Here is a 14,327-nt window from a genome sequence, read left to right as displayed (position 1 = left end):
TGTTTCTGTACAAAGTTCAAAAGCAGGCAAAATGTCAGGACAGTGATTGAAATTGTATGGGGCTTTATTTGACCCAACTCATAAGTAAAGTTTAAAAAAAAAGAGGATTTTATTTTTTATTTCACAAGTGATTTTTAATTTGTAGCCACAGTTTCCCCACATTTTTATATGACAACATCTTTTCTATTACACTTTTTAAACTATAGATACAGTTTATTAGAAGTTAAAAGGGAAAGACATTCTTTCTGCTAACTTATATATCCTATTTAATTTAAAAATGATTAACCTTTTAGATACCAAGAATTGAAACAGCTGGTATCACATTTATTTGTAGGTCCCCAAATAGCCCTGAGGTCTAAATAGGAAAATATCTTTTATAAACTATAACAAAAACTCTCACCCCAAAATAAAGCTCTATGAAACTTACATAATTACAACCTTATTCAGCATTTTTACAATATCCAGAAAGCTACAGGAAAAAAGATTTTAAAAGTTAGAATTAGTATCTGGGACAAATCTTGACTAGTGTGAAAAATATGATTAAAAGACTCCTAATATTACTGAGGTGAGAAATTTCTACTTCCTTTTCACACGCCAATAAAAATGTGGTAGTAACTTTTGGTAATATTCCTCTTCCCAGAGTTTTGTTGTTGTTATTGTCAAATATGTTTCTTGGCTCTTGATGTTAGTAGACACATTTCATGGTCATAATTGAAAATAACCTTATTGTGAAGAGGGGAAACCTTGATATAAGCATTCTGCTGTTAATTTTGCACAGAGTTTACCGTTTAGCATGGTGGCCATGACACCACATGGTAAGAATCTCAAAGAGGTTCTGATTTAAGTCTATCATTTTAACATAAAAAAAAAAAACAAGAAAATTCACATTTGTTTATGAAAGTTAAGTAAATTTTACTGAAGTTAATCTTACAATATAAGGTTAGTTTTCATGAAGTTTACATTTCCTTTAATAATGAAAAGCAACTAGAAATTGAATTTTTTAAATATATATAACCTATTTCAAATATGTTTTATGATGTAACATTGATTTGGCTATTGGAGGATTTACCCAAAACCCAGATCAAATTGCTACGTGCAGTCTCACTTTTGTCTGTGATGTCCTTTTTGCTTAGTTTTATAAGAGCACTATTAACCTATTTCATTTACCCAAATATTTCTGGGAATCTCTGATAGGTTTATACATGCATCAGTTAGGAAATCTGGTCCTGGACCACTGCTTACTTATCTGCATATCATTTATTTCTATGTTTAGATCAAATCTCCCCATTTATGGATACAAGATCAGGATCCAATGTTTAAGACATTTAAATGAAATCTTTGAGATGACACAGGGATTTATAAGAGAGAACAAATTGGGCACTAGAGAATGTGTCATTCTTTTCTTAGACCTTATTTACAATCATTCTGTAGTTTGCCTTGTTAAAAATGGGAGACCCAGAAAGAAGCAAAATTGACAAGATTGCCGGGAGAAATATCAATAACCTCAGGTATGCAGATGACACCACCCTTATGGCAGAAAGTGAAGAGGAACAAAAAGTCTCTTGATGAAAGTGAAAGTGGAGAGTGAAAAAGTTGGCTTAAAGCTCAACATTCAGAAAACGAAGATCACGGCATTCGGTCCCATCACTTCATGGCAAATAGATGGGGAAACAGTGGAAACAGTGTCAGACTTTTTTAGGACTCCAAAATCACTGCAGATGGTGACTGCAGCCATGAAATTAAAAGACGCTTACTCCTTGGAAGGAAAGTTATGACCAACCTAGATAGCATATTCAAAAGCAGAGACATTACTTTGCCAACAAAGGTTCGTCTAGTCAAGGCTATGGTTTTTCCAGTGGTCATGTATGGATGTAAGAGTTGGACTGTGAAGAAGGCTGAGCGCCAAAGAATTGATGCATTTGAACTGTGGTGTTGGAGAAGACTCTTGAGAGTCCCTTGGACTGCAAGGAGATCCAACCAGTCCATTCTGAAGGAGATCAGCCCTGGGATTTCTTTGGAAGGAATGATGCTAAAGCTGAAACTCCAGTACTTTGGCCACCTCATGCGAAGAATTGACTCATTGGAAAAGACTCTGATGCTGGGAGGGATTGGGGGCAGGAGGAGAAGGGGATGACAGAGGATGAGATGGCTGGATGGCATCACTGACTCGATGGACGTGAGTCTGAGTGAACTCTGGGAGTTGGTGATGGACAGGGAGGCCTGGCATGCTGCAATTCATGGGGTCACAAAGAGTCGGACATGACTGAGCGACTGAACTGACTGACTGACTGACTCTAGGCTAAGTCATCTCATAAGATCCAGATTCCTGGTCTTGTTATCAGTCTTCTATAACTTCTCCACGTCTGACCTCTCATAAACAAGCATTGCAGGACTCATATGTGCATATAATCATTAAAAACAAAAATAATTTGTAAAGATAAATCCCTGTTCAAAAATGAAACATCCAAAAGCGGGAGACAGTTTGTGGAAATGCTGCATTGTTTTTAATTCCAACAAACTTTGATATTAGTATACCAAATACTTTTTCTTAAAGTCCATTAAACTGGCTATCTGTGGTCCAGATTTTTTTTTGTTATCGTCTCATAACCAAACGTTCCACTAGGTTAGGTTTTCCCAGGATAGAATGTTTGACTGAAGACAACTTCTCTTGCCGAAGAGAACTCCTTTTAGGTTTTCTAGTTCAACTGAGGTCAAAGATCCCAAAGCTAATCATTACAGTTCAAGCTCAAATTCTGATGATGTCTTCCCCAGGTCAGTGGCTCTGTGTAGGCAGATGTTTTCAAAGTTTGTGATCTATTGGTAGAGAGACTGCTCATAAGGTATGAGCAGTAGATACATTCCTCCTTTCTATGGCAGTCCTAGGACTGAGTTGAAAAGGTCACGACCTTATCCCAGTTATGAGACTAAATGCCTCTCCGTCTTTCCTTGGCTGTCTGTATCAGACGGAACCAGACTAAATACATGCAAGGTATTTCAGTGCATATTAAATCTCACAAAATTTCTTTCTCTGCTGTAATGTTTAATTTTGTGTAAACTTGGCTAGGTCACAGCACCTAGATATTTGGTCACACATTATTCTAGAGGTTTTTGTGAAAGCATTTTTTTAAGATGAAGGTGAGGGATCTTCCTGAGCCAGGGCTCAAACCCAAGTCTTCCACATTACAGGTAGGTGCTTTACCATCTAAGCCACCAGGGAAGCCCCAATATTTAAATCAGTAAACTTGAAGTTAAGCAGATTACCTTTCACAGTGGTAGGTAGACATCATCCAATCAGCTGAAGCCCTTGGCAGAAAAAGCCTGACTTCCCAAGATGATGGGATTCTGCCTGAACTCTGCCTCTGGACTTAAATTGTAGCTTCCCTGGGTTTCCTGTCTCCTGGCCCATCCTGCAGATTTTGAGCTTGCCAAATCTCCACAATCATGTGAGCTAATTCCTTAACATAAATCTTTCTTTTTACATATATATATATATATATATATAGTTATCATGTTGTACACTAGATCCTCAGAACTTATTCATATTAAAATTGGAAGTTTGTACCCTTTGACCAAATCTCCCCATTTCCCCAAATCCCCAATCTTGAAATCACGGTTCTACTCTCTGTAGTGGCATTTTTAAGATTCTACATGTAAATGAGAAAATACAGGCTTTGTTCTTTCTCTGTCTGACTTATTTAACTTAACATGATACCTTCAAGGTCAAACCATCTTGTTACAAATGATAGGATTTCCTTTTCTTTTGGCTCAATAGTATTCCATCACACACACACACACACACACACACACACATCAGTCATTCAATCATGCCTGATTCATTGCAACCCCATGGACTATATAGCCTGCCAGGTCCTCTCTGTTCATGGGACTTTCAAAGAAAGAATACTGGGGTGGGTTGCCATTTCCTCTTTTAGGGGATCTTCCCTGCAGGCAACAAACCGGCATCTCTTGTGTCTCCTGCACTGGCAGGCAGATTCTTTATTTCTGTGCCACCTGTGAAGCCCATACACACACACACACACACACACACACACATATGATAAATTTAATTGTGAAAGTGAAGTGAAAGTTTAAGTTGCTCAGTTGTGTCTGACTCTTTAGGACCCCATGGACTATACATACAGTCCATGAAATTCTCTAGGCCAGAATACTGGAGTAGGTAGCCTTTCCCTTCTCCAGGTGATCTTCCCGACCCAGGGGTTGAACTCAGTTCTCCCACATTGCAGGCAGATTCTTTACCAACTGAGCCACAAGGGAAGTCTATATATATATATATATATATATATATATATATATTTAATTGTAACTGGAAGGAATTTGAGCTTAGTGTTTGTAAACATCTCAACTGTTTTAAGGTTCAGTTCAGTTCAGTTCAGTCGCTCAGTCATGTCTGACTCTTTGCTACTCCATGAATCACAGCACCCCAGGCCTCCCTGTCCATCACCAACTCCCGGAGTTCACTCAAACTCCCATCCATCAAGTTGGTGATGCCATCCAGCCATCTCATCCTCTGTTGTCCCCTTTTCTTCCTGCCCCTAATCCCTCCCAGCATCACAGTCTTTTCCAATGAGTCAACTCATTGCATGAGGTGGCCAAAGTACTGGAGTTTCAGCTTTAGCATCAATCCTTCCAAAGAACACCCAGGGCTGATCTCCTTTAGAATGGACTGGTTGGATCTCCTTGCAGTCCAAGGGACTCTCAAGAGTCTTCTCCAACACCACAGTTCAAAAGCATCAATTCTTTGGCACTCAGCTTTCTTCACAGTCAAACTCTCGCATCCATTCATGACCACTGAAAAAACCATAGCCTTGACTAGATGGACCTTTGTTGGCAAAGTAATGTCTCTGCTTTACAATATGCTGTCTAGGTTGGTCATAACTTTTATTCCAAGGTAGATCCATGTAAAAATCCTCAGTTTATTTCCCCTTACTAATGAATTATGTCTTATTTTCTCTAGAGGCTCAAATAATACATCAATATGGCATATTAGCTCTTTCCCTAACCCTATGCAATTAATTAAGGAAAAACTGAAATTATTACTTACACTAAGAAATCAAATATTTTCAACTTACCTTTTTTCATTCAGTGTAAATGTTCAACAGTCTATTTTAGATAAACTTAATGGAAAAAATGTTTGGATCTTGAAGGTAAAAATGATATTTTTAAAAAAGTAAAGTTTTAGGCAGTATCTTTGACTGCAAAGCTGATTATTTTGACTATGTAAATTTATTTACAAATAAAGTGTGTGTAGGTAGAAATCTTGTTAACTCACATTGTGTATACATCCTTCGGTGATGTCCTTGGGATATTGGTCAAATAGATCCTGCATTGAATTACAATTACAACCTTAATGCAAATAGTACATGAGAGAATTTTTAAAACAGAACACATGGACAGACTGGATGGTCATCCAGTCGTACTGTTTCTCTTGCATATGTGTATATCTGTGTAATTTTAGATATTTACAGAGATTAGAAAAGGGTCAAGCAATTTGAAGGAAATTCAGAATTTCTTTGAAAGGAGAGGATTAATTTTAAAATGAATTTTCAGTTAAATAGGGAAACAGGATAAGGATTTCCCCTATTTTAGCAAAAAGATGTAGAGCCCTTTGCAGGCAGAAAGTGCTCTCCCTGAGTGACCTATTGCTGGCCTTTACTGCAGGAATAGATTTGTTTTGGTAGACTGTTGTAGCCAGCTACCTGCAGAGAGAAGGGAATCCTAGTTGAAAGAATTCTTAATACAGTAGTTAAATATTCCTTCTTTTGGATGAAGCTTTCCCATATGGTATTCCCTTACATTCAGCATAATTTATAGGTTCTTAATTTTAAAACCCTTTATTTCAGAACAAATGAAAATAATTTAATCTTTGACAAGAGAATTGGATATCCCCATGGAAGAGCTGTAGTTTATTCAAATCAAGTCCACCCTGGAATGACCAAGAATAAGATGTAAAATGAATGAGAAAGGAAAATACAGCAGAATGTACCAGATGTTTTTCATGTGTTGGCTGTACATATATCTTTCTTTGTTAGCTTTTAGCTGCAGATTGAGTGCAGTGTACATCATTTTATACACAATAGACAGCTATGAATCATGTATTCACATATGGATATAATCTCTCATAAGATTTATTGAAATAGAAAGATAGGAAAGCACAACATGACATATATGCTGAATTCTATATAGGCAAGTGTGAATTATATAGTTAGATGCTCTCTTCCAGGGATTTCTTATCACTGTCTCACTGGGTAGTGTAAGGATTAATTAGTTAGTTTGTAGGCTCTTTGAAGCTAGAAAACTCTGAAAGTGCTGAGAATTATCAAGGTAACTCAAGAGTGAGGCATAAGTGGTTGCAACCTCATCAGCTCTTTGAAATGTGTGTCTAGACTGATTCACAGTTTTCTTTTAGTGTTTTATGGATTGGAAATTTCTTAGCAAATTTTGAAGATGATATGTGTTCCACTGAAATCATACGAATCTGCAATACGAATCATTTTTGTTTGTATTTTGTTTCTGAAATAGATATGTTTCGGAATGTTTCTGAACATAGATATGTTTCTAAACCTAACTTATTAAAGAATGATTTTGATATCCATTATAACCAATCTACCATTTGATTGATTAAACTGTAGTTCTCTTAATTTGTGCAACTGAAGTCTAGTTAATTTGCATGAAGATAGCTGTTTCCATTTCTTATACACTAAAAGACATTAAGAGAAGTATTCATTGTTTCCATAAAACTCATATAGCTTTTATTGGCATGTTTCAATCATTTCTCATTGTAAAAATGTCAATTCTGAAATGTTATTTATCTCTTTTAAGAATATATATTGTAGATAGTTAAACATGAGCATGATTTCCTTAATTCAGGAGTCAAATTCTGCATATATTTTTCTTTGTCCTCTTACTCCGATTATAATTATACGGATAATGTGTCAAAAAGTGTGAAGAACAGTGATGGTTATATATTTTCTTTCTTTTTTAAGATTTTTATGTGGACAAATTTTAATCTTTATTGAATTTGTTACAATATTGCTTCCGTTTCATGTTTTGGTCTTTGACCTTGAGGCAGGTGGTATCTTAGCTCCCTAACCAGGGATTGAACCCACACCCCTACATTGGAAGATGAAATGTTAACTACTGGACCACCAGGGAAGTCCCATATTTTATTTTATTCTACAAGATGATGCTGTGAAAGTGCTACACTCAATATGCCAGCAAATTTGGAAAACTCAGCAGTGGCCACAGGACTAGAAAAGGAGAGTGTTCATCCCAGTCCCAAAGAAAGGCAATGCCAAAGAATGTTCAAACTACTGCACAATTGTACTCATCTCACACACTAGCAAAGTAATGCTCAAAATTCTTCAAGCCAGGCTTCAACAGTATGTGAACCATGAACTTCCAAATTTTCAAGCTGGATTTACAAAAGGCAGAGGAACCAGAAATCAAATTCCTAACATCTGTTGAATCATTAAAAAAGTAAGAGAGTTCCAGGAAAACATCTACTTCTGCTTTATTGATTATGCCAAAGCCTTTGACTATATGGATCACAACAAACTGTGGAAAATTCTGAAAGAGATGGGACCACCAGACCACCTGACCGGCCTCTTGAGAAATCTGTATGCAGGTCAAGAAGCAACAGTGAGAACTGGACATGGAACAACAGACTGGTTCCAAATAGGGAAAAGAGTACATCAAGGCTGTATATTGTCACCCTGCTTATTTAACTTATATGCAGAGTACATCATGAGAAATGGTGGGCTGGATGAAGCACAAGCTGGAATCAGGATTGATGGGAAAAAATATCAATAACCTCAGATATGCAGATGATACCACCCTTATGGCAGAAAGTGAAGAGGAACTAAAAAGCCTCTTGATGAAAGTGAAAGAGGAGAGTGAAAATGTTGTCTTAAAGCTAAACATTCAGAAAACTAAGATCATGGCATCTGGTCCTATCACTTCATGGCAAATAGGTGGGGAAACAGTGGTAACAGTGACAAACTTTGTTTTTCTGGGCTCCAAAATCACTGCAGATGGTGACTGCAGCCATGAAATTGAAAGATGCTTACTCCTTGGAAGAAAAATTATGACCAACCTAGACAGCATATTAAAAAGCAGAGACATTACTTTGCCAACAAAGGGCCATCCAGTCAAGGCTATGGTTTTTCCAGTAGTCGTGTATGGATGTGAGAGATTTGGAAGAAAGCTGAGTGCCGAAGAGCTGATACTTTTGGACTGTGGTGTTGGAGAAGAACTGAAAAGAGATCCAACAAGTCCATCCTAAAGGAAATCAATCCTGAATTGGAAAGACTGATGTTGAAGCTGAAACTCCAATACTTTCACCACCTGATGTGAAGAAATGACTCATTTGAGAAGACCCTGATGCTGAGAAAGATTGAAGGTAGGAGGAGAAGGGGACGCCAGAGGATGAGATGATTGGATGGCATCACCAACTCGACGGACGTGAGTTTGAATAAGCTCCGGGAGTTGGTAATGGACAGGAAAGCCTGGCGTGCTGCAATCCATGGGGTTGCAAAAAGTCAGACACTACTGAGCTACTGAACTGAACATTTTTTAAATAAAATACCACATTTTTCATACTTCTTTTTCTGAATCCCTTGGAGGTGTCAATAGGGGAGGACGTTTTGTAGGCAAAGTAAATATGTAACAATATGATTCCAAATTAAAGTGAATATTGTTCCTTATGATACTGTTTTGTTTTTGAGTGAAATTTGGAAAAATAAGATACTAAGTGAAATAAGAGTTCCTATTTAACCCCACCCAGAAATGATCACAATTAATACCTATCTTGTTCCATATATATTGCATTCAGTTATAATTGGAATATACCACAAGTTAATTTCCATCTCCCTATGCAGAGGTGTAATTACTATGAACCTGATATTTAGCTTTACCTTCATGATTTTATAGTTTCATTAGAATATATGTGCTATTTATAACACTTATTAGTATACAGTGAGTTTTTAATGTTTACACAAATATTATTTTTTCCCACTCATTTATGTTGAGAGCTACCTACATCAGTCTACTGTATTCCATTGTATCCCATAGTGTATTTATCCAAATGCTATAATGAAAACCCTTCTCTGTACTTTAGGTACACATATGTTAAGAGTTACTAATAAATATATACATGAAGAAGAGCTGGGTTACAGGGTGTGCACAGTTTCAATTCTGGGGAGACCAGGCATTCTGGTTCCTGTGAGTCACTGTACTGTTCTTATCCATACATTCTGATTGATTTAACATCTGTCCTGTTTGTTTTTTTTTTTTTTATGAAGTATTCATAGCAATTGCATTGATTAAAAATTAGCATCTATTTGTTATATGTCCATTTTGTCTAATAGTTGCAGCTTTTGTCATGGCTGTATAAAAATGGGAGACAAATGAAATATTAAGAGTTATAACCACCCTAGGGGGTTAAATCTGAAAATCGACTTTATTTTCCTCACCCACTTCAAACAAAACATGGCTGGTGTCTCCATTTTAAGGACAGCATGCAGAGTGTTGATGATAAAACAATATGCCCTGGGTCAGCAGTGGCCAGGGACAGCTAATTCCTTCCAATCTTGCATGATGGTGGGGTAAGCATTGGACACAATTTTTCATGCTGTCCACTTAAATGATACTGGCAGGCCACCATATGCTGAGTTTGGAGAAAACAAAGGAAATAAGAGCTTAGATAAATATGAATAATGTGCAGAGTATAGAAGCTGAGCACACGCAGTGAGTCTTGGTCTTGCTAGAGTGGTTTTATCATCTCTCAGACACCTCCATTTAATTTACTGGTCACTTTGAAATAATGTTTCAGTAGTGAGTTTTAAAAAAATGTGTTTAATTAAAAAGTAAGTAATGAACTTCCCTTTCAAGAAAGTTTAGGGCAACCCAAAAAACTGGTATAATATATCCATTGGCATTTTTTATCCATTATTGAGGCCATAAAGGTTAACACTGATCTCCTGACACCCAGAAGATGCAAATCTGAGGGCACAATATTGGGTGGGGTTTCAAAAGTTACTAGTTACATTAAGAAAACTGCCTAAAGATGTCCTTTTCATATGTTTAACTTGTGAATTTGGAGAAAATGTATGAGCATACCACTCTGAGAAGCATTGCTTTTCAGCAATGGCACCCCACTCCAGTACTGTTGCCCAGAAAATCCCATGGATGGAGGAGCCTGGTAAGCTGCAGTCCATGGGGTCGCTAAGAGTCGGACACAACTGAGCGACTTCACTTTCACTTTCCACTTTCATGCATTGGAGAAGGAAATGGCAACCCACTCCAGTGTTCTTGCCTGGAGAATCCCAGGGATGGAGGAGCCTGGTGGGCTGCAGTCCATGGGGTCACACAGAGTTGGACACTACTGAAGCAACTTAGCAGCAGCAGCAGCAGCAGTGCTTTCTTAAGTAAATTGTATTTATTTTTTATTCCAGATCTTTTTAATACTTATGAAATTTGCAGCAAAAGCTGTGAATACTTTAGCTCCGTTAGATCACAAGCAGTGGAATAATGCCATTTAGATGTTTCACATAGGAAATTAGATCTAAAAATGGTTTGATCAAGCATCCAATTAATGGAACCAAAATAATGCTTTTGGAAGTTTATTCTGCTAGAAATTAAACTCTGACAATGTCATCAATGCTTTGTAAAATTCAGTTAAGAAGCTAAACACTGATGATAACTCTTGGTGGTGGTGACAACTTTGGAAACAAGTTTGGAAAAGATTGTAGATGATTTTATTAAAAATCAATAATCAACTTTATTATAAGAGAAATACATTTTAAAGAAAATAACCAGACAGCTTTAAGTATATAAATATTTTCCAGAATAATTATTCTGCTTGCTGTTTTTAATGCTTAAATAAGAAATATAAAGCTATTTTTCCATTTTGCTTCATTTACAGTTTAAAATTTTTGAAGACTTTCATTTTTAAAAGATGTTTTGAACAGAATTATTTATAGGTCCATCAATGTAATAAAAATAGTCTGTAAATAAATATATTAAATAATACATAACTTTACATTTTAGTATACTGTTTTACTTTTAAAGAGTCACAGTTTAATAATACAACTTATAGTCCCCTAACCTTACTAGATAACATTAAATTACTCTGTAGATTGGTACAACAGATTTATTCCTGTCAGCAATTGGTATGATTACTTTTAAAGTTGCCAAGCTAATGAATGAAAACTGGATAGAGGACGTATCAGATATTAAACTGAGAAGAACAGATACTACACTTGATCTTAGCCAAAAGACTGAGAAGCGATTGAAAATTGGAACTTTATGTAGCTCTAAGTTGTATCTTTCTAATTACTAGTGTGTTAGAACATCTTTTCATTTTTAGTAGTCATTAAGAGTTTTCTCTTTTTAAGTATATATCCTCTTTTTTCTCTTATGTTAGATACCTTTTATTCTCTTTTATTTTTAAGAATTACTTTGATATTTTTTGAATGTTTTACTTTTTCCATGTATATTTTAATAGTGTTTATCTGAAGTTTCGTAGATATCCAAGATAAATTTCAGAACACTGATATGAAGGTTTCTAAAAAGCCAACTCAGAAGTCATTCTGGGGGTATATAATTCTAACTTTAAATCAATTAAAGTGTTTTGCCATTTCAGCAAAATATTTTTAAAGATACTCATTAAAAAACTCCAAATTATTTTGGAGGCTAAAAGAAAGTGCCTGCCAATGTAGAAAATGCAAGAGATGCTGGTTCACTCCCTGGGTCCGGAAGATCCCCTGGAGTAGGGAATGACAATACACTCCAGTGGGTTGGAGTGGAGTGGAAGAAACCCACTTTCGACAGAGGAGCCTGATGGACTACCATCCATGGGGTTGCAAAGAGTTGGACCTGACTTAGTGAGTAAATAACAACAATAAAGGATACATTTAAATAGCTATTTCAACAAAACACTCTACTCTTACAGAAAAAAAAAAAAATAAAGAAAGGAAAACCTACTTGTTAACTATATAGCTCCTAGATGGTCCACTAAATATTTCACAATTGTCTTTTTGGTAATCAATAACCTCTCAACATACTTGTTAAAAATACAGGTTCTACAAGTTTCACTTCAGATCACAGGGTTAGAATGTCCAAGGAGAGTACCTAGAACTCTGGATTTTTAAAAAGACTCAAGTAGTTCTTATCTTTGAGAAAGTTTGAGCAACTGTGCTCTGACACACTAGCAAAAACAACAAAAACAGGGGAAAGCAAGTCTAGAGTTAGAAAAATGTATCTTTTTCCTACCCCCAGCCTTCCCAAATCTTCTACCTTCTTGTTCTTTCTCTATCTTGGCAAATAATACTTCATCCACCTAGCGTTTCATCAGAGTCAGAAACCTATAGGTTTGTAACTTAGCGAACAATAAGAAATATATTGCTGAATATTTTCCTTGGGTACACAAAATTTCTGGCTACATACTCATATGTCAATTAATGCTTATTTCTTGCTGTAAAATAGCAGTAGTTAATAAAAGTATTTCACCACTCTGGCAAAATAACCTCTGTACATGTTCCACTGCTACAAAAATTATATTGAAAACCTGGAGACTGACATTTTGAACTTCAGGTATTCCTCAACTATGGAAAAGCAGGTTGAGATGTCAGAGGCTATAATGAGAAGAGTTCTTATTTTTATTAATTTCTAAATTGTTTTGTGTTAAGGTAGATGTGCAGGTATGGGATGAATAGGTAGGTCATTGAAGCAGTAGTTAAAAATTGTAAAAGCTTTGGTGAAATTGCACATGGAAATTTAGACTTTGGCTCAGCTGGGAGATTTTGAAGAAAGGATATTTCTGATTCTTCACTGATTGTTGAGAAGGCTCTTACGGGGAACCACCTTAACATTTTGGAAAGAAGTCAATTTTGTAGCCAGACAATGGATTTTGAGAAGTTTGCTGACTATTTTAAGTCTCAGATTTGAGACTTGTGAAATGGGATTAAAATATATATATTGCTTGGGAGTGTGGTTATAAAATTATATGATAAAATAATGACAATTAATTATATTTGCCCTGTGTTTTTCCCTGACAAAAAGACCCAATTTAAATTAGTTACTCTGTATAGGTTGGTGTGGGTATTTTTGAGAAACACCTTCCTGGTGATGAAGAAAAGAATATTCTGGCAAAGTAGTATACTTTCTCCAATATTGACTTTTCGGAGATCTAGATATTACGTGAAGAAATTGACATGACTTGTAAAGGAAAAGTGGATAATTGTAGATTATTTAGGAGGCAGTCATTATTTACTGTGCCTATTTAAATCTCAGGGCACAGAGCTAGAACTGAAGAGTTCAGCAAGAAGGAGAAAGAACCCCTAAGAAAAGGTTGCCCAAGGATTATTTCTTTCAGTTTTTAGCTTGAAATACTGGGTGTATGGTGCTGGTAATTCCTGAGCTAGAGGAATATCCTAGGAGGAACCATGTTTTGTGGGCAAAATAAAAGATTTCATTTTGATATGTAAATATGTAAAGTAAAAATTTGAATATGTCCTATTTGACAGTCAAAGATCTGTCACGTGTACCTCCATGGCTGAATCATGTCAATATATGGCAAAACCCACAACAATACTGTAAAGTAATTCGCCTCCAGTTAAACTAAATTAATTAAAAAAAAAAAAGATCTGTCCTGGAGATGTGAATTTGTTTACTGGTCAGCATAGATGTGGTGTTTAAAGCCCTGAAAATGCCTGCATCTTGAACCAACAACAATTAAGGCCTGAACAACCCCAGGCCTTTGTCAACTTTGATAGACGAGCCAAAGAAATACATATAAAGTTTATGTTAAAATTAATGGGAAAGACAGATTACTTAGAGATATTGAGACAACTAGCTATTAGCTAACAAATTGCAGAAATAATAAAATTGTATAGAATATATTTGATCAGGTATCAAATGTAAACAGTGAAGTCACTCACATGCTAGATGTAAATGTATAAAACTACAAAGAGGCTTCCCCAGTGGCTCAGCAGTCTACCTGCAGTGCAGGAAACTCAGGAAATGTGGGTTTGATCCCTGGGTTGGGAAGATCCCCTGGTGGAGGGCATGGCAACCCACTCTAGTATTCTTTTGGTGAAAATCCCGTGGACAGAGGAGTCTGGTGAGCTACAGTCTATGGGGTTGCAAAGAATCAGACATGACTAAAGTGACTGAGCACACACCCATAAATTATTTTAGCGGCAATATTTTATAAGCAAACATTTAATAATTTTTCTAAGTTCTATTAGCTGATATTTTCTCTGTATCTTTTTCTTTTCTTTTGTATTTGTATGTCAGTTTAACTCACG

At 36.1% G+C, this 14,327-nt stretch overlaps 1 non-coding gene across 1 annotated transcript; it reads right to left on the bottom strand.

Annotated features, from left to right (window-relative positions):
* Positions 1–11,114: 11,114 nt before the first annotated feature.
* Positions 11,115–11,309, bottom strand: LOC139185371 (U2 spliceosomal RNA). The gene has a single exon (XR_011568997.1). It is a non-coding gene; the product is annotated as a U2 spliceosomal RNA (small nuclear RNA).
* Positions 11,310–14,327: the final 3,018 nt, after the last annotated feature.

The sequence above is a fragment of the Bos indicus genome, chromosome 1 (assembly GCF_029378745.1).
Source record: "Bos indicus isolate NIAB-ARS_2022 breed Sahiwal x Tharparkar chromosome 1, NIAB-ARS_B.indTharparkar_mat_pri_1.0, whole genome shotgun sequence".
NCBI lineage: Eukaryota > Metazoa > Chordata > Mammalia > Artiodactyla > Bovidae > Bos > Bos indicus.
The sequence above is the reverse complement of the archived record's forward strand: the minus strand, read 5'-3'. Positions and strand labels throughout refer to the sequence as shown.